This window comes from Vulpes vulpes, chromosome 9 (assembly GCF_048418805.1).
Source record: "Vulpes vulpes isolate BD-2025 chromosome 9, VulVul3, whole genome shotgun sequence".
Taxonomy (NCBI): Eukaryota; Metazoa; Chordata; class Mammalia; order Carnivora; family Canidae; genus Vulpes; species Vulpes vulpes.
In genome coordinates, this window is record NC_132788.1 from 49,763,476 (window position 1) to 49,782,358 (window position 18,883).

The following is an 18,883-nucleotide window of genomic DNA, read 5'->3' on the forward strand; positions in this document are numbered from 1 at the left end:
GGCATAGATATTGAAAATCAATAGGCTGCCTTTTCAATTCTATTTGATAGCATTTGCCATTGAAGTATACAAGTAGAATCTGATTATGGCCTAGGAAATCCTGACACTGAGACTTACAACATACATCAAATAGATTTTCTGGCCTTGTTTTATTCTTCAGTCTATTTCAATTCTATTCTGAAACTCTTATTCGCGGAGGAGCTTTGGCTAAAAGTTGAACTTTTGACTAAGTGTATGAATCTGGCTTTAGGAAGACCACCATCATTAGCCAAGGTAGTGCAGAAATCTTCCATATTGAAAGTAAAATTTTAGAATATGATTAAACTTGTTCATGTATTTTAAAAATGAAACTACAAACACATTCCACTGTTTTAAACATTAAAGTAAACATTATGAAGTTTCTAGTTCACTTTCAGATTACAGATCATTTTAAGATGGTCTCAAATTATGTCTGCTTTTATCACCATTTGTTTATAGTGTTTAAATGTTTAGTGTTTAAGGGGACTCAATAATTGTTAAGGTCATATTTAAAAGAAAATTGAGGTTTTTCTTGACAATACTTCGAAGTCTCTATGCATTTAACACTAGAAATAACTGGGTAAGCTTCTCAGGGTGACTTATCTGGACTAGAACTAATGGAAATCCAATAATACAAAAATGATTACATAGACCAGAAGCACAAGAATGAAAATGGAAAAGCCTTTATGTAATTGCTTATCTTAATTTTATTCTTTCTCTCTCTCCAAGAGTTTTATGGCCCTTTCCTAATCTGAAATAATTTCCCTTGAGGCCCTTGCTTGTAATGAGTTTTAACTTAGTAACTGATAATTATAAACTACTCAGCCTTACTTTTAATTTTTTTTATTGAATTATGGCTGCTTTCAAGCCATTTGATACATTTTTCATTCCTATCCATAAATTGTTTTATTTCAAACAATAGCCAAAGTGGTTTACAAAGGCTCATTGACCTTGAAACTTCCCATCACCTATTAATTTAATCTTTCCACTTTGCAGAAAGTGGGCACATGCATTTCTGTGTGATTATATGGGATAAGTTCTTTGATACATATATATATATGATATATATATATATATATCTATATATGTATATATATAGATATATATATATATACACACTACTCAGGCTGATGGTGACAGTCTAACTTTCCTGAGCTCTTATCACATGCCAGATGTTCTGTGAAGCACCATTCCTATGTTGCTTCCTAGCTTCACAGATACAATGAGGTTATATCCTTATAGTACCCATTTTAAATGTGTAGTAACTGAGGGTCAGGATGATTATGTGATTCATTAAAGAACATATTCAATGCTTACTAACAAACGTGGAATTAAAAATGTGGATTTGAGCCACGCGTGCCTGATTCTAAAGCAAGTGTGCTACCTTTATGGTATGCTGTCCTTCATGCACCTAAAACTATCTAGTTGTAAGATAACTCAGTTGTATCCTAAGAAGTTAATTCCATTTCAAATTTGCTATTGTTTTGATGGACCAACCTTTACTACTACTACTACTACACTTCCTGTCAACAGCCTCTCAAAACAATAAGAAAATAAAATGACAATGAGAAGCTCAATCAAAAATTTGCCTATAATTTACCAGAGTACAGTATTAGAAAGGTTTATATGATAATTCTAAACTAATTCACCAACTATGTAGCATATTTAATAGTAGTAATCTCTTTCCTGATCTCTCTTCTGTATCCTAGGACTTGTCTTATTATATCATCTATATTCTCATATATGTGGGGGTCTAATAATCAATAAATAATAAAAATCACACCCCATGTCGATCCAGTTTGGTCCCCAAGATCTTCTCTGGGATTCTGTCTATGCACTATTTTTGCAGAAATAAAGATTTGAACAGAGAATCTGGAAAAGCAATGGATATGTTTTTTGGGGGGTGGGTGGGTAATGAAAGATTCAGAAAGTGAAGAAATTAGCAAAAATGGTGATAGGAGAAGGTAACAACAGGAATAGAGATGTATTCTCCATGTGGTTAAGATTCTCATTTGCTAGGGGAGAGGATGTTGAAGTGGGGGAATATCTCAGATGGGGAACAGTTTAGAATATTCTCTGGGTCTTATTATCAAATTATATCTGCCTTTTTCTCATCTTCTTCCTACCCTGCCTCTCACACATAGATTCTCATATCACCAAGATTCCCCACTTCCACCCTGGGTGGAGTATTCTCCCCAGCAGGAAATCATACCATGTAATGAGAAATACAGGTGATGGGACTACCTGGCAGGTGGAAGGTGCAAATACTAAACCATTATGGAAAATCACTCTGCAAATTATCAAGCCTGAGGAACAGAGTTGCTGAATTGAATATTAAAGGCACCTAATAGTGTGACATTATGGCTAAGTATGCAGATTTTATATTGACTTGGGTAAGTGGCAAAATCTGTAAGCCTCTGTTTCCTTGCCCAGGAAGGGAGGAATTAAAACAATGTCAACCTCATAAGGACATGGTGATATTTAAGTGACTCTATTATAAAGATCATTCAGCACAACATTGGGCACACTTTAAGTATGGAATGATATGGAGCTGTCTTTCCTCTAAACCTCACCTTGTGTGACTTTATTTCATGAGCTATACCGTCGTAGAGAATTTAAGCTGTATAAAACATTTAACCTGAATATATAATCTGCGTTATTTTAAATATCTACTCTTCCTCTTACTCAGTTGAGCCTGATTGTATTCAGGCTGGGGAAAAGGGAAGGGGGAGATGCTGACAGCTCAGAAGAGTGGATAATATAATATATGTGTGGTGAGACTATGCCAAGTAAAGTGGGCTTATTTCTAAAAACAGTCATCTGAACTCTATGAAAGCAACGAAACAAGTTCCAATGATAAAGTTACAGAAGAGGCAGGTGGTGGGGTTCTTTCTGAACAGCTGTTTCAGAATACCAGAGAGGTTATTTTGCCAACTTGGATGGTAGTTTCACCCATCTTTCCTTAAATTCTATTTCCATATATGTAAATGTGTAAGGAGATCAACTAAATTCAAGTTTATTTTTAATTACATTGTATTATTTCATTACAAAAGAAGACATTTGTAAGATCCAAGGGAATCTTACGCATTTTCCCATAGAATTAGTTCCACGCTACGTTGTCTTACTTTTAGGTTAATGCATTAATATATTTTCCTTATAAAGATGTCATCCTGGTGCCAGTTGTTCTCATTGCTACTAGATCCTGCCAGTGAATACATTTAGAAATGGTAGATAATGGCAGTTAGGTAGGTAGGTAGGTAGGTAGATAATATGCATATTATATATGCACTCACACAGACACATATTTCTATCTATTTATGTATTCAATTGTCAGTTATGGTTCCTCCATTCATTTTATTACAGAGTCTCTTACCATGTTTAGAAAGGTTTTCAAAATTTTCCTGGATTTGACATTCCTCCAGAGAAGTGATTTTATTTTATTCTTATTCTTAAGATATTGGCCCTGGTATACCCTTATAATATGAAGGCCAAAAGGGATTATATTTCTGGTTGAGAAACCCAGGTTCTAGGTTTCTTTGGACTCAACAACTTTCCCTAGTTTAGTAGCCACCTAAATGCCTCATACCTTTCTAGTGTCATCTTTAAATCAATGAGCTTCTGGTACACGTTTTGCTTTGTTCTCTTTTATACATCTCTGACTTAGCCTTCAAATCTTGATCTTCTTGAAAATCACCTTTAAGTACTCCCTAATTACTATCACAATTTATTCTTTCTCATTTCCAGAGATAAAACTTTTTCCTGAGCCAAAATTGTCAGTTCATTTAAAGTAAGGGGCAGCAAACTTTTTGTAAAAGCAACAGTAATCATTAGACTTCGTGTACCATCCACTTTCTGTCACATTCAACTCCAACACTGCAGTGTGAAAGCTGCCATAGACAATATGTGAATGAATAAACGTAGCCGTGTTCCAACAAAGAATTATTATTTAAAAATAGGCAGTGGGCCTGAATTGGCTTGCAAGCTGATAGTTGTTGATTCCTAGTCTTGTAAAACATCCTGATACTTTACTTAATACCTCTGTTTCTACACAAGCATAATTCCTCAAATTAAGGCTTTATTATCATAAACTTTCTTCATTTATATTTTGGACCTTCAGAATCATTATAATTTCATTTAAGTTTCTTTCTACCATCTACCAAAATGGAGGCTCTACCTTCTGATTTAGTTGGGACATATTAAACTTATATAACAGAGTTCCCAAAAAACAATGGCTAAAAGAATATTGAAATTCAATATACTTTCTTTTTTTTTTTTTTTTTTAAAACTTGTGTAAGGTGGGAGATTTCAAGTTTATTTTTATATGGGACTGACTATTTTGTTTAACCCGGCTGTTCCAGGGAAAGGAAAGAAAGGAAGAGGACCTTTTGTTTTTTTTGTTTTTTTTTTTTAATTTTTTTTTATTTATTTATGATAGTCACAGAGAGAGAGAGAGGCAGAGACACAGGCAGAGGGAGAAGCAGGCTCCATGCACCGGGAGCCTGACGTGGGATTCGATCCCGGGTCTCCAGAATCGCGCCCTGGGCCAAAGGCAGGCGCCAAACCGCTGCGCCACCCAGGGATCCCCAATATACTTTCTCATAAAAGTCCAAGTTGAATATTTGAGGAGGGTGGACCTCACACTGGCATTCAGAAACCCAGGCAAGCTCTGACTATGCTATCTCTAAGGTGGTATCCAAGGATGCTATGGTTGTTTCCATTCCAGCCAGGGGAGAAGGTGAAAGAGTGGATGGGGTAGGCATACTCATATTCTTACCTTGTACCAGAGATGGCACATATCCTTCATAATTAAAATCCATTGGATAAAACTTAGTCATAAAACCACAATAAACTCTAAGAAATACCAAGGGATGCAGTGTGTCCATGTTCCCAGCTATAACTTTTATTACTATGAGAAATTAGAGGACAGATTTTAGTGGACAAAGCAATCTCTGCCATCTCCAATGTTAGAATTGTCCTTATTTCCCTTCGTTTGATTATAAAGTCTACCACATTTTTACAGAGTAAAATTGCAAACTGGATCTTTAAAATTGACAGGGATGATTAAAGAGAAGGGAATCATAAAGGATATGACAGCTGAGATGAGTTAAGCTAGCCTTTGTTGTGGTATATCTTTATAATATGAAGGCCAAAAAGGCTTATATTTTCATTTGAGAAATACAATAGATGGGTGAATTTACTTCATTTGGCAACAGGGCGACAGCCAATGTTTGGAAACTGTTCTAAGGTAGATATTAATGTGAAATAAAAAAAATAAAACCCACTTATAGTCTGAAACTAAATGCATAAGTCCATCTTACACTGGCTCCATAAAAAACTCCTGGCATATAAATTTGATCCCCAAATGCTCTGTAATCTCTAATTAACTAGATCTTGGTGACACTATTAGTCATTAGGTTCAGTGGCCAGAAAAATAGCTGGATGTGCAGCAGAGAGAGTGTAGGCACGTTGCAAGCTACCAAAACACTGTATCTGTCTGTCTCTGCATCTAGGCATACGACCTTTGGAGAATAGTGACTGTAGCTACTCTTATTCTCTTTACATCTCTTTTGGTCACTTCCAGTCCAAAAATCTTATAGGGAAGCATACTCCAGGAACTCAAGTACCAGCCTAATTAAGCTGAGGAGTGCAAATCCCCACAGATGAGAACACGCCTAGCAGATGTTCTAAAATAAAAAAGTACATATTTGCTTTTTTTCTCTGAGCTTTAACTACCTCCTTCCTAGCCTAGGAAAAGTTTTACAACCTATTTTATGAGATTTTAGAAGACAAGGATTATAGTTGTCATTCCATCACTAACAGATTAGCATCCTTGGAAAGATGCTTAGTTTATCTGTAAGGTGATAAACTTATTTGAAAAATTAAGAGAGGGATCCCTGGGTGGCGCAGCGGTTTGGCACCTGCCTTTGGCCCAGGAAGCGATCCTGGAGACCCGAGATCGAGTCCCACGTCAGGCTCCTGGTGCATGGAGCCTGCTTCGCCCTCTGCCTGTGTCTCTGCCTCTCCCTCTCTCTCTCTCCCTCTGTGTGACTATCATAAAATAAAAATAAGATAAAAAGAAAAATTAAGAGATGGTAGTTGGTGATTTCTAAGACCCCATCTTGCTCTTTGCTTTTAATCGTATGTGTAAAGTATTTTTTTTTTCTTTTGAATGAGATCTTCACAGAGCTCAATTCTTAATAATAGAAACCTAGAAATTTTTTTCTAAATTTCTAAATGTTATTCCATTTAAAAAGTCTCTCCCATCATAAACACAATATAATTCTACTTTCAAAAGCAAGGAGTCATGTTCAAATACAACTTTGATCTGCCTTCCCATTAGATATGCATAATAGAGTAATTGAAAAAAAAAGACAGAAATGTAGTATGTTACAGAGCTTCAATTAAATTTCAGAGCTGGAATGCATACACAGGGAAAATAGTCAACCACAGTTTAATGCATTTAAAATTGCAGACATCATTAGTGTTGTACATTAACAAAGCACAAATGAACTGTCTCGTGCCATTAGCTTTTAAATACCACTTCAAATGCATTTATATTCAAAATCCAAATACATTATTTTAAACAAGAAATTGGGTCTGATTTGTGGCTTATAATATGAATATATCCTTTTCATTTCATTTTCATGCTACAGAAAATGGCACAGTGTATATAAAAATAGTCAATATACATAATATATCATTTTACTTCAACCAAAATTAAAAAAAATATCTTGGGTACTGATGGATTTGATTTTTTCTAGATTGAGTATTAGATATATTATTAAGTATTAGATTATTAAGTATTATTAAGTATTATTATTATTAAGTATTATTAAGTATTATTGAGTATTAGATTTAGACCTTCTTGAATTATATTTTGCGTGTTAACCAAACATTTGTAAAGTGAAGTATAAAAATAGTTTACATTAGGTTATTCTTTGACCATCTTTTTCTTATCATTTGTTCTGCATTTGAATTAGTCAAACCATTACATGTTTCTCAAGCTGACGTCTTTGTACCCCAAACTTTTTATTCTAAATTACCTAAAGCTTATGTTTAAAAAAAAAGTATACTTCCTTGGTCCTACTTCTGTCATTCCTTATGGTCTTCTGTTTGGATAGAACCTGAAAGTCTGAACTGTGAACAAGTTTCCCAGATGATGCCGATGCACATCCAACATTGTGAACCACTACTCATATATTTTCAAGCACAGCTGTATTTGAATAATGATGAAAGACACTTTAAAATACACACCTTCCCAATTTCCAATCCCTGTGTCCCTATCAGTCACTTGCCTTATAGTGGTCTCTCACGAGTTCTTTCCTGAGCTATCATGTCACCCTGATGCCTTCCTCCCATCTGTCATTGCCAGCAGTGTACATTTTTCTCAAATGTAAGTTTCATCACATGACGCTGTTCAAAATCAAGCCACAAATCTATCTAGACTCCTTTTGGCTTTTACTCCAATAGAACATCTGTTGACAATAGATTATTCATGTTTTCTTCATCCTGATGATTCCTTTTTGACTCAGTAATCAACCAAATCAAAAGGACTTTCCAACAGTAAGTATAAGAAAAATATGGCAACATTTGTCAATACTAGCCATATGGTCTCATCTGTGGGGATTAGCAATTCTAGTTCTAGATGTAGGGCCTCCATCCCATAAATTAATGGGATTAATTGATTAATCCCTACTCTGTGAAGTAACTTCTTTTCCTATGGTTTTGCACTATGCTACTTTCTTCCACCGTTAGGCCTACAGATACACTGGTCTCTGGCCTGTGACACTTACTCCTCTTCATTGGGGCTCCTCCTCACAACATTAGAATGGCTAACTCCATCAACTAGACTTTACTCCTTCCAAAAAGCCTGCTGTGGTGATGTACCTTCTAAATGTCCAATAGCATCTAGTATTTCCCCTACTGGAAAACAGATGCCCTATTTTATAATTGCCAGTTAATTTGCCAGTTTGAGCTTTTAAACTGGTGATTTTCAATCTCAGCACAGATGACATTTTAGACTGGATAATTCTTAGTTAAAGACAGCACAGAGGTAGTCTTCTGCATTGTAGGATATTTAGCAATATCTCTGGCCTTTACTGGATGCTGGTAGTGCTTCCCTCCATCTCCAATTGTGACATTCAAATGTGTCTCCAGATATTGCCAAATGTCCCTAGGGAGAAAAATTGACCCTGGTTGAAAATCACTGTTCTAGACAAGTAGATTTCAATCTTGGTTCCTAATTAGAATTTCCTGGGGAATTAAAAAAAAAATCTATATCTGGCTGTGACTCAAGAGGTTCTGTTTTAATTAGTTTGATTTGAGATGAGATTTAATAAGAATTCAAAATAAAGAATAAGAAAAAGGAGGAGAAAACTTAACACTAGCTTATATTAGTCACAGAAGCAAGGGCTCTGTCTTATTTATGGAATATTACCAGCACATAATAAAACCTAATACTTTTTTTATCAATAACTAGAGATATTAGAATGCTGAAATAAATAAATGAAGAATTCAGCTACCTATGCTTCTCCATATTACAGACATCATTCTACATTTTATTGTAGTTCTCTATTCACTTGTTTATCTCTGTATTCTTTGAAGGAACATTCAAAGAATATTTGTGTTTTTGAAAAAATGAAGTAATAAATGAGTAAATGACTGAAGAAACAGCTTTCATACTTACCTCATTCTTATTGTAACAGAAACCACAGGTTTGCAGTTTGTTATTATCTTTAGATTTTGCCAGTTCAATATCCATTCTCACTTTTGTCCCAAGCAAAAATATTCTGACTTTATTATAGATATTTGTTTCAGCTTGAAGGCTGGTTCTCCAGCATTTTTGTAGCTGGGTGTAGCTATAAGAATAAATATGGCCAATGAGATACGAGAAGAAACTGTTGAATGGGATTTCTGGAGAAGTTCATTAAAAGGGGGAAAGAAAATGACATATCTCTTTCTGTCTTCCATATCCTCATTACTTGGTCCTTAATACAGAAGGCTGGAGCTCCAAATGCTATTTTGAACTATAAGGTGACTTGTATAATGAAAGTCAAGGGAAGAAGCAAAAAACATAAAAATCCTCTGTTTCTATACCAACCTTAAACTGTCAACCTTTGCACTCTTATATTTAATTGAGGGAAAATAAAATTCAATATTGTTTCTGATCTTTGTTACTAGCAACTTAAATGCAATTCTTAACTACTACAATAGTCACTAGAACATAGTCTGTTGAAAAAGTCTATTTTCTTTCTCTCTCCCTCATTATATTACATACATTTCAGAGGAAGAAAACATACATTTTACTTATGTCTCACTTTATCATAATGTTTATGAAGATGCATATATCATCCTATAGTTTGAGTGTACCCACTTTGATCTGGTCTCATATTAAACTAGTGTGTTCCTTTGTGAAAATCATATCTAGAGTGTTCTTTTGGAATTCCAGAATGTGCCCTCGGTACATATCTAAACAATGTTCACCTGCCTTTAATGGGCATTTTCTTGCTGTGAACTTGCTGTTCATGTAAGAGTACTTCCTTTCAAAGCTTGATTAAGGATCGTAAGCTTCACATATAAAAAAATGACTGGCATGCCTGCTGTTAAGTAGTTGTTTTTAGAAAAATAAATCTTTTCCCTCCAGCATGTTTCAGCTATCTAAATTCACCCAAATGGAATGGAAATTGCCCTCTTAACTAATTATACACTTGGAAATGTTCACTTAAGGATAATTGTCTATTGGTAATTACCTCACCATCCACCATCTTTAAGAGGTGAGGAAGTGATATTGCAATATCCCTTTGAACATTTCAATGGATTGTGAAAATACTGTAAGCTTTTGCTGAGAGAACTCTGAAATATTTATAGGCCTCAAATTCTCCCCCTAATTGCTTTAAAATATGCACTTATTAACATGAACCCTCAGTTCCTCTCAGCAAACCTAAATAAAAAAGTAATAAGCTTTGTCGATTTATTTTCTTGTAAAACTTATGTTGCATTTTTCAACAACTTAAAAGAGCTGAATTTTTATTATTTACCTGTATCTCCTCCATGTGTTTGGGCCTTATTTTCTCTTGTGTAGGCAAAAAATAAAAATATTACTCTAGTGGGGAAAAATAAGGAAAAAACAATGATGTGGATGGAGGATACATTCCCACGTTATAGTCATTGACAGAAAAATAAAAGTGGTGGAATATATTTACCCAGCTGTTTTAAAGCAATTAATTCTGAAGCAGTTCTAAAATATCTGGAGTATAATTTTGTTATTGATTTACTGAAATAATACTAGAGACACTGCTTTGAGTTTTAATTCTCTTACTAATCCTTAAGGTGTATTTACAATTTAGTTGGACAGAGTTGTTTGCCATTCATATGCATACTACATTCTATTAGAGAAATACTTAACAAGTATTTCAGTTTATTGAAACAGCATGGTCCTTGCCTTAAAAAATTATACGCATTACGTTCTTTGGGTTTTTAAAGATGGCTGTAGTTAATACTTTCCTGAATAGCTTCCCACCCTGACCAGGTGAAATTGATTAGGGAGAGTGTTTGGATAATAAGTGGTCCTAGAAGATGCAAGGAAAGGAAGAAGGTAACTGACAAGGCGATTGTGCATGTAGTGGGGATTTTAGAGACCATGAACTGAAAGTATTTTGAGAAAGGAGTTCTCCACACTGCCAAATATTACTAAGAAGCCAAGCAAAATAGGAAATAAATAGTGGACATGAGTTCTAGTATTGGATGGGGTAATTGGTAGGGTGATTATATATGCTGTGGTCCAGATGGGGACACCTTTAAGCATGGAACTTTAACATTAAGTCATGATGTAGAATATTGGTACTTCTACCCTTAAAACCAAAAGAAGTCACCGATTTTCTTTATGAGAAAAATAACCATCTTTCCATTAACATTTTATTTTCTAGTTTATGTATTTTAAATATCTTCTTTAAGAATCTAATATGAGTAATTACAATTCTCAAAACATGTAAAATGGTAGCATACAGAATACTTTAAGACACAATGTATTATAAAGGCCCAACCTTTAATGCATGTTCTTCACTCAAAAACTCAAAATCCCATTTGTTGTTCTCACCATATTTCCTTTCTACACATTTTATTTTAAAAACCGGAAATATTGAACTATATTATATTTAAGCTTTAACCCAAATTATGAGTTGTGACACTGTCTAAATTCATGCGTATACATATTCATATACCTACACACACATATTATTTGAATACATATATCCATTGTGTGGATTCCAGCACACAGGAATCCAGTGTCCTTTCATTTCACCCTAAGGAATTTGCTTTGTTTTTTTTTAGAACAGGTCTGCTAGGAATGTATAATTTCTTCCTAATTTTTGAAGGAGAGTTTTACTAGATAGAGAATTCTTATCTGATACTACTTTTCTCTTGGCACTTTGAATATGTCATCTCACTGCCATCTGGCCTCCATGGTTTCTATGAGAATCAGCTGTTGATCTTACTGATGCTCCCTTGAATGAAAGACTAACTGCTCTCTTGCTGCCTTCAAGATTCTTTATAATGTTTCTCGGTATGGATCTCTTTGGGTGTATCCAGCTGGAGCTTGTTGAGTTCCTTGGATATATAGATTAACATTTTCCAACAATTTAGGACTTTGCAACCATTATTTCTTCAAATATTCTTACTGTCCCTTTCTCTATCTCCCCTTCTGTTGGGGCTTCTAGGCTGTATAATATGTTGGCATGCTTGATGTTAGCCTCCCAAGGTCTGTCAGGCTCTTTCTTTTTTATTCTTTCTTTTCTTTTCTTATTATTTCTCAGACTATATCATTTCAACTGATCTACTTTCAAGTTCACTGATTCTTTTTGTGATCTTCTCAAATCCGTTACTGACTGCTTCCAGTAAATTTTTCATTGTGGTTATTTCATTTTTCAACTCCAGGATTGCTACTTTTTCTTTTTTAAAATTCATGTTTATGTCTTTTTAATTTTTCTATTTGCATACATTGGTTTCATGCTTTCCTTTAGTTCTTTAGACATACTTCCCTTTAATTCTTTGAGCATATTTTAAATAGATTATTTACTTAGTAAATCCAATATCTGTGCTTTCTCTGGTACAGTGTCTAGTGATTGATGGTTTTCTCTATGTATGGGCCATAATTTCTTTGCTTTTTTACATGTCTCAGATTTTTTTGTTTGAAAATTGGACACTTTCTTATAATGTGGAAACTCTATAATCACATTCTCTCCCCTTGCTGGGGCTTTCTTTTGCTGCTTAGTGTCATTGTTGTTGTTGTTTATCTGTTCAGTGACTTTTCTCAACTAATTTTGTAGAGTACTCTTTGTCTCTCCTGGCCACTGGAGTGTCTGTTCATTAGCTTACTGGTCAACTCATCATTGGAGAGAGATACCCTTGCATGTCTAGAAACAGAAAACCCTCATCTTTGCAGAGAAGCTCCATAAGTACATAGGTTAGGCGGTTTATTTCTGTCTCTGCCTTACCATTTCTTTCTTGTGCTTTCACAGCGTGTCAGCCAGACAGAAGGGCTTTCCTGAGTCTATGCACAGCTCTGCTCATGTGTGCTTGGCCTTCTTGATTCCCAGGAACATGTGAAAGTTTTTCAAAATTCTTCTTTCCCAAAGAATCTCTTTCCTCCAGCCTTTTTTCCTAACATTTGGGTCAGTTTTTTTGTTTTCCCCAACTGCTATGCATTGCTTCAGGCGACAGTGGCTAAATATTTGTTGTTTCTTTTCTTTTTGACAAATGACTCACATCCCACCCCCCACCCCACCGAACCCAAATAGAAGCTTTAGCACTAAGCAAGTTCTAAGTTAGTTAAGATAAAGACAAGCTATTTGAACTGGCCTTCCAGGGAGTCATCAGACAGATAACTAAGGACAATTCTTTGCAAATATGCCCATTCTGGTCACTGTAGCAACTAGTAATGGGATTGTCGGCTGTTATTTTGAAGGCTACTGCTGAGCTGGGGGTCCAGGTAAATTAGAATGCCACAAAGATTGCTGCTCATTCTTTCTGAGATCCAGCTGTTGTTGTTTTATAAGTAGTTTCTGGGTTGCTGCAAGCTTTTGATATGATAACTTTCCAGAGTTCCAAAAGGAGACTCGTTTTACCAATTTATAACTATAAATTTCCATTGCTTCATATCTTACACAAAATTTGGCATTATGAGTCTTTTCAACTTTAACCATTTTGGCTCATGTTTAGTGGAATTTCATTAAATTTGTGGATCCCTACCGACAATTCGAGTACCTATTTTTCCCTAGTTTTTTTTTTTTTCAAATATTTTGCCCATTTATCTATAGAACTATCTTTTCTAAATACTGATTTGTGAGATCCCATCAGAAAATCTTAAATTTATTGTAGCTAAATTTAACATTTTTTACCTTCATGCTTATCTCTTGTGTTTTCTATCTAAAGGCTTTTTGCCTAACTTTCAAGGTCATGGGATTATCATTTAGGAGTAATTATTAAAACCAGTGCTTATGGGGACATTTGGGTGGCTCAGTCAGTTAAGCATCTGACTCTTGAATTCAGCTCAGGTTTTGATCTCAGGGTCATGAGTTCAAGCCCTGCACTGGGCTCCACACTGGGCATGGGGCCTACTTAAAAAGATAAAATTAAAACTAGTGCATATTCATTAATACAGTATTCTACTTCTGAATATATATCCAAATGAAATTTATCCACACGTGTACTAAAAGATATGTAGAAACATATTTACCACAGTTTAACAATTATTTTCATAAAAATATAAACAGCCCTGATATCTATTAACAGTAGAGTAAAAAAAGTAGTAAATTTAAGCAATGGTGTACTATACACAAAAATTTCTTTCTTTTTTTTTTTTATGATAGACATAGAGAGAGAGAGGCAGAGACACAGAAAGAGGGAGAAGCTCCATGCCGGGAGCCGGACATGGGACTTGATCCCGGGACTCCAGGATCGCGCCCTGGGCCAAAGGCAGGCACCAAACCGCTGAGCCACCCAGGGATCCCCTACACAAAAATTTCTAAACAAACTACAACTATACTCACTAACATGGATGGATCTTAAAAACATTTTTATTTAACCAAAGTTGTCAGACACAAACTGTATATAATATGTGAATCCAAATTATATAAAGTTCAAAAGAAAGCAAAACCAACCTATGGTCGAGTTTGGCATTAGGATAAGCAAGATAGTGGTTAACTTTGTTCAGAGGAAATTTTGATTGGAAGATAAATTGGTGTTCCTGTGGTATTGGGATTGTTCTATTTCTTGATCTTGTTGTTGGCAAATGTTTACATGAATGTATTCACTTAGTGAAAATGTAGTGAACCATTCACTTGTAATTTGTGTTTTAGTGTGTATATTAAACTACAATAAGTAATTTTGATTTAGATAGAGATCACATTGCACAAAGACCATTAGACAAAATAGACATCATAGATTAAAACATAATTAAAATATACACTGTACTTTCAGAAATTCGTATTTACTAACGAAGGTTTCTTTTTTTTAAAGATTATTTATTTATTTATTCATGAGAGGCACAGAGAGAGAGAGAGAGAGAGGCAGAGACACAGGCAGAGGGAGAAGCAGGCTCCATGCAGGGAGCCTGACATGGGACTCTATCCTGGGACTCCAGGATCATGCCCTGGGCTGAAGGCAGGTGCTAAACCGCTGAGCCACCGAGGGATCCCCAACAAAGGGGTTTTTTTATCCATTTACTGAGAGCAACTAGTTGATCTTCCAGCCTGATTTTACTTGTGTGATCTTTGCCACTGAAATTATTTCATTCAACAGATTGGCTGGTTACCAATGCGATGTCCCTAATTATACCCTAAGAGGTTTTATTGGGAAGGAAATTTTGGTAGTCACCACATTCAAGATGAAAGGAAACATTTTGTATAATCTTCTGTAGAATTGCTATCATCTCCTCTACTTTCATTTTTTAAAACAATTGGGGTATAAGTGACATATAACGTTGTATTGGTTTAGGTGTATAACGTAATGATTCAATATTTGTAAAGTACATTGCAAATCAATAAACTACAATGAGTCTTGTTAACATCCATCAGGAACACAGTTACAAAACTATTTCTTGTGAGGAAAATGTTTAAAATTTACATTCTTAGCAACTTTTAAATATGCAAGCCAATAGTATTAGCTATAGTCACCATGCTGTATGTTTTATCGCCATGCCATGACTTATTTATTTTATAACTAGAAATTTGACTTCCTTCACCCATTTTTCCTACTCTCATCCAGCACTTTTTGATGACCATTCATGTATTCACCGTATCTTGCTTTATGTTTTGGTTTTAGATTCCATTTATAAGTAAGATCATATCTATCTCTGACTGGCTGTTTCACTTAGCATAGAGCCCTCAAAGTTCATTCATGTTGTCATAAATGGCAGGTTTTTCTTCTTTTTATGGCTAAATAATATTCCATCATATTTATATACCACAATTTTTCTATCCATTCATCCACTGATAGATACTTAGGTTGTTTCCATACCTGGGATTTTATAAATAATGTTGCAATGAACATGGGGTACATATATTTTTTTCAAGTTAATATTTTTGTTTTCATTGGGTGGGTACCCAGAAGTGGAATTGTTGGATCATATAGTAGTTCTATTTTTAACTTTTTGAGGAAACTACATCCTTTTTTCCATAATGGCTGCATAAGTTTATATTTCTACCAGTGATACACAGTTTCCTTTTCTCCACATCCTTAATAACACTTGTTATCTGTTGCCTTCTTCATGACAGCCATTCTGACAGGTATGGGGTGATATCTCATTGTGGCTTTGATTTGCAACTTCCTGATGATTAATGATGTTGAGCACCTTTTCATTTACCTGTTGGCCATCTGTATTTTTATTAAAGATTTTTATTTATTTATTCATGAGAGATACAGAGAGAGAGACAGACACATAGGCAGAGGGAGAAGTGCGATCCCCATGGAAAGCTCAATGCAGGACTAAATCCCTAGACTCCAGGATCACACCCTCAGCCAAAGGCAGACACTCAACTACTGAGCCACCCAGGCATCCAATCTGACAAGCCATCTTGTTCACCTGTAACTCAAATACCACTTTGCTGCAAAAGATTTTTAAAAGACTTCTTTTGGTGGGAAGCTTCTATGCTAGAATTTAGAACTGGTATTTCATCAATTAATAAAGAAATGTCAAACCTTAAAAAGAAAATCTTCCATGTCTAGTATGACGAATTGGCTGGATACGTGAATCCAGCAGAACTGCCAACTAAGCTCTCTGGCCAGTTGGAGTCACAGATTTGTATCTGCAGGTAGTAGAGACTCTGGCTGAGATGTCTGCTTGGGTGACATTGCAATTGAGCTTTGCAGTTGCCCAGAGTCTCTGGCCAGGCTTCCTGTTTGGGCAGGAAGTCTAAACTCTGTAGTTAGGCAGGACTTCAAATTTTCTTCCCTGCCTGGGCAGGGACCAGTGTATTTAAAGCAGCCTTTATAACCATGCTCCATAAAGTAAAGGTAAACTCTATTTCAGTGATCAGAAAAAAAGAAAATTTGACAGAGAAACAGAAATGATAGGAAATGATGAAATAAACATAATAGAACTAAAAAAGTAATATTTGAAAAGAAATTCATTGTATTTTTAGCAAGATAGAAATAAAAAAAATGAGTCTGCTAACTTGAACATAGATCAACATAAATTATGCAATCTGAAGAATAGAAAGAACAAGAAAGAAATGATAGAGATTTATGAGATAATGTCAGAATGTCATATTTGTATCCTTGGAGGACTGGAAGTGGAAGGGATGGGTCCAAAAAAAAAATCATTTGAAGAAATAATAACCAAAATCTTCTCAGAGTTGCAGCTCAGCAAATCCCAAATATGATGGTATCAAAGAAAATCTGACTGAGATATATTCAACATTAATACCTTGAAAACAGCCAGAAAAGATAAATGACACCTTACATATAGGGAAATGATAGATAATTCTAAATAGACTGGAATAAACTAAATATGTATATTATAAACCCTAAAGCAACCACTAAAAATAATACCAAGAGAAAGTGATAAAAAATCTAGTAGACAGGGGCTCCTGAGTGGCTCAGTTGGTTATGCATCTGCCTTTGGCTCAAGTCATGATCCCAGAGTTTTGAGATCGAGCCCCATGTCAGGCTCCCTACTTAGCAGGGTGCCTGCTTCTTTCTCTTTACACTCTCCCTCTGCCCCTGCCCCCTTGCTCATGCTCTCTCTGTCTCTCAAATAAATAAAATATTTTTAAAAATCTAGAAAATTTTAAAATAGAATACTAAAAGTGTTCACATAATGCAAAAGCAGACAGCACAGAAGGAACAGCAAATTTTAAAAAATAAGAGACCAAGATTTAAAACATGGCAGACATAAATTTAACAATATGAAAAATTTTATCTGATGTTAGTTATTTAAAAATGCCAATTTAGGGTCACCTGGGTGGCTTGGTCAGTTAAGTGTTTAACTCTTGATTTTTGGCTCAGATCCTGATCTCAGAGTAGTGAGAGCGAGCCTTGAGTTGGGTTCTGTGCACTGGGCATAGAGCCTACTTAAGATTCTCTCTCCTTCTCTCTGCTCCTCTCCCCTACTCACACACTCTCTCTGTCTCTCAAAAAAATAAAAAAATAAAAATAAAAATTTAAATAAAAATTTAAAATACCAATATAAAGACATAGACTGTCATATTTAGCACAAAGGAACTAACTACATTCTACCTATGAGAAATATACCTTAAATATATAATATAGATAGGATAACAGTAAAAGTTTGTAAAGGACACACATGCAGACATTAATTAAAAGACAATCAGGGGCGCCTGAGTGGCTTAGTGGGTTAAGGTCTGTCTTTGGTTCAGGTCATGATCCTAGGATCCTGGGATTGAGTCCTGAATCCATCTCTCTGCTCAGGGAGTTTGCATCTCCCTCTCCCTCTGCCTGCTGCTCCACCTGCTTGTGCTCTCTCTCTGTCAACTAAATAAATAAATAATCTTAAAAAAAATAAAGGACAATCATAGAGACTATATTAATGAGAAAATGCAGTTTTCAGAACAAGTAATATTTTGTGAGATAAAGAGGAATATTACATAATGACAAGAGAAGAAGATATAATAATCCTAATATGTATGCACTCAATAACAGAATTTCCAAGAAAATGAAACAAAAAATGATGGAATGGAAAGGAGTAATAAGCAAATCCACAATTATAATTGGAGACTTCAACATTTATCTTCTGCAACATTTATTTTCTGCAATTAATAGAACAAGTACATAGAAAATCAGCAAGGGTATAGAATTACTGAATGATGTTATTAAATAGCATTATGCAATTAATACTTATAGAATGCTCCATCAGCAATAATAAAATATGCCTTTTTTTTCAAATGCACAAGGACATTTTTTCAAGATACTACATTATCTGGTCTATAAAACAAATCATCAATTTTTAAAAAATAGAAATCATTAAAAATATGTTCTCTAATTACAAAGGAATTAAACTATTATTGAACCCCTTTCCCAAAGCTAGAAAATCTTCAAATATTTGAAAATTTAAAAAAACCACACATTTCTATGGCATCCATAATCACAAAAGAAAACAGAAAACATTTTGAATTAAACAGAAATAATGCAATACATAAACATTTGTGGAATGCTGCTAAATTAAATAAATTACACTCATATTAAAAATATTAAACAACAAAACTTCAAACCAAGATGGTTTTATTAGAGAATTCCACCAAACATTTGAGGAAGAAATAATACCAATTATATATACTCTTTTCCATAGAATAAGAAGAGCAACTACTTCCCAACTTTATGAGACCAGTATTTGCTTAACATCAAAATCAGT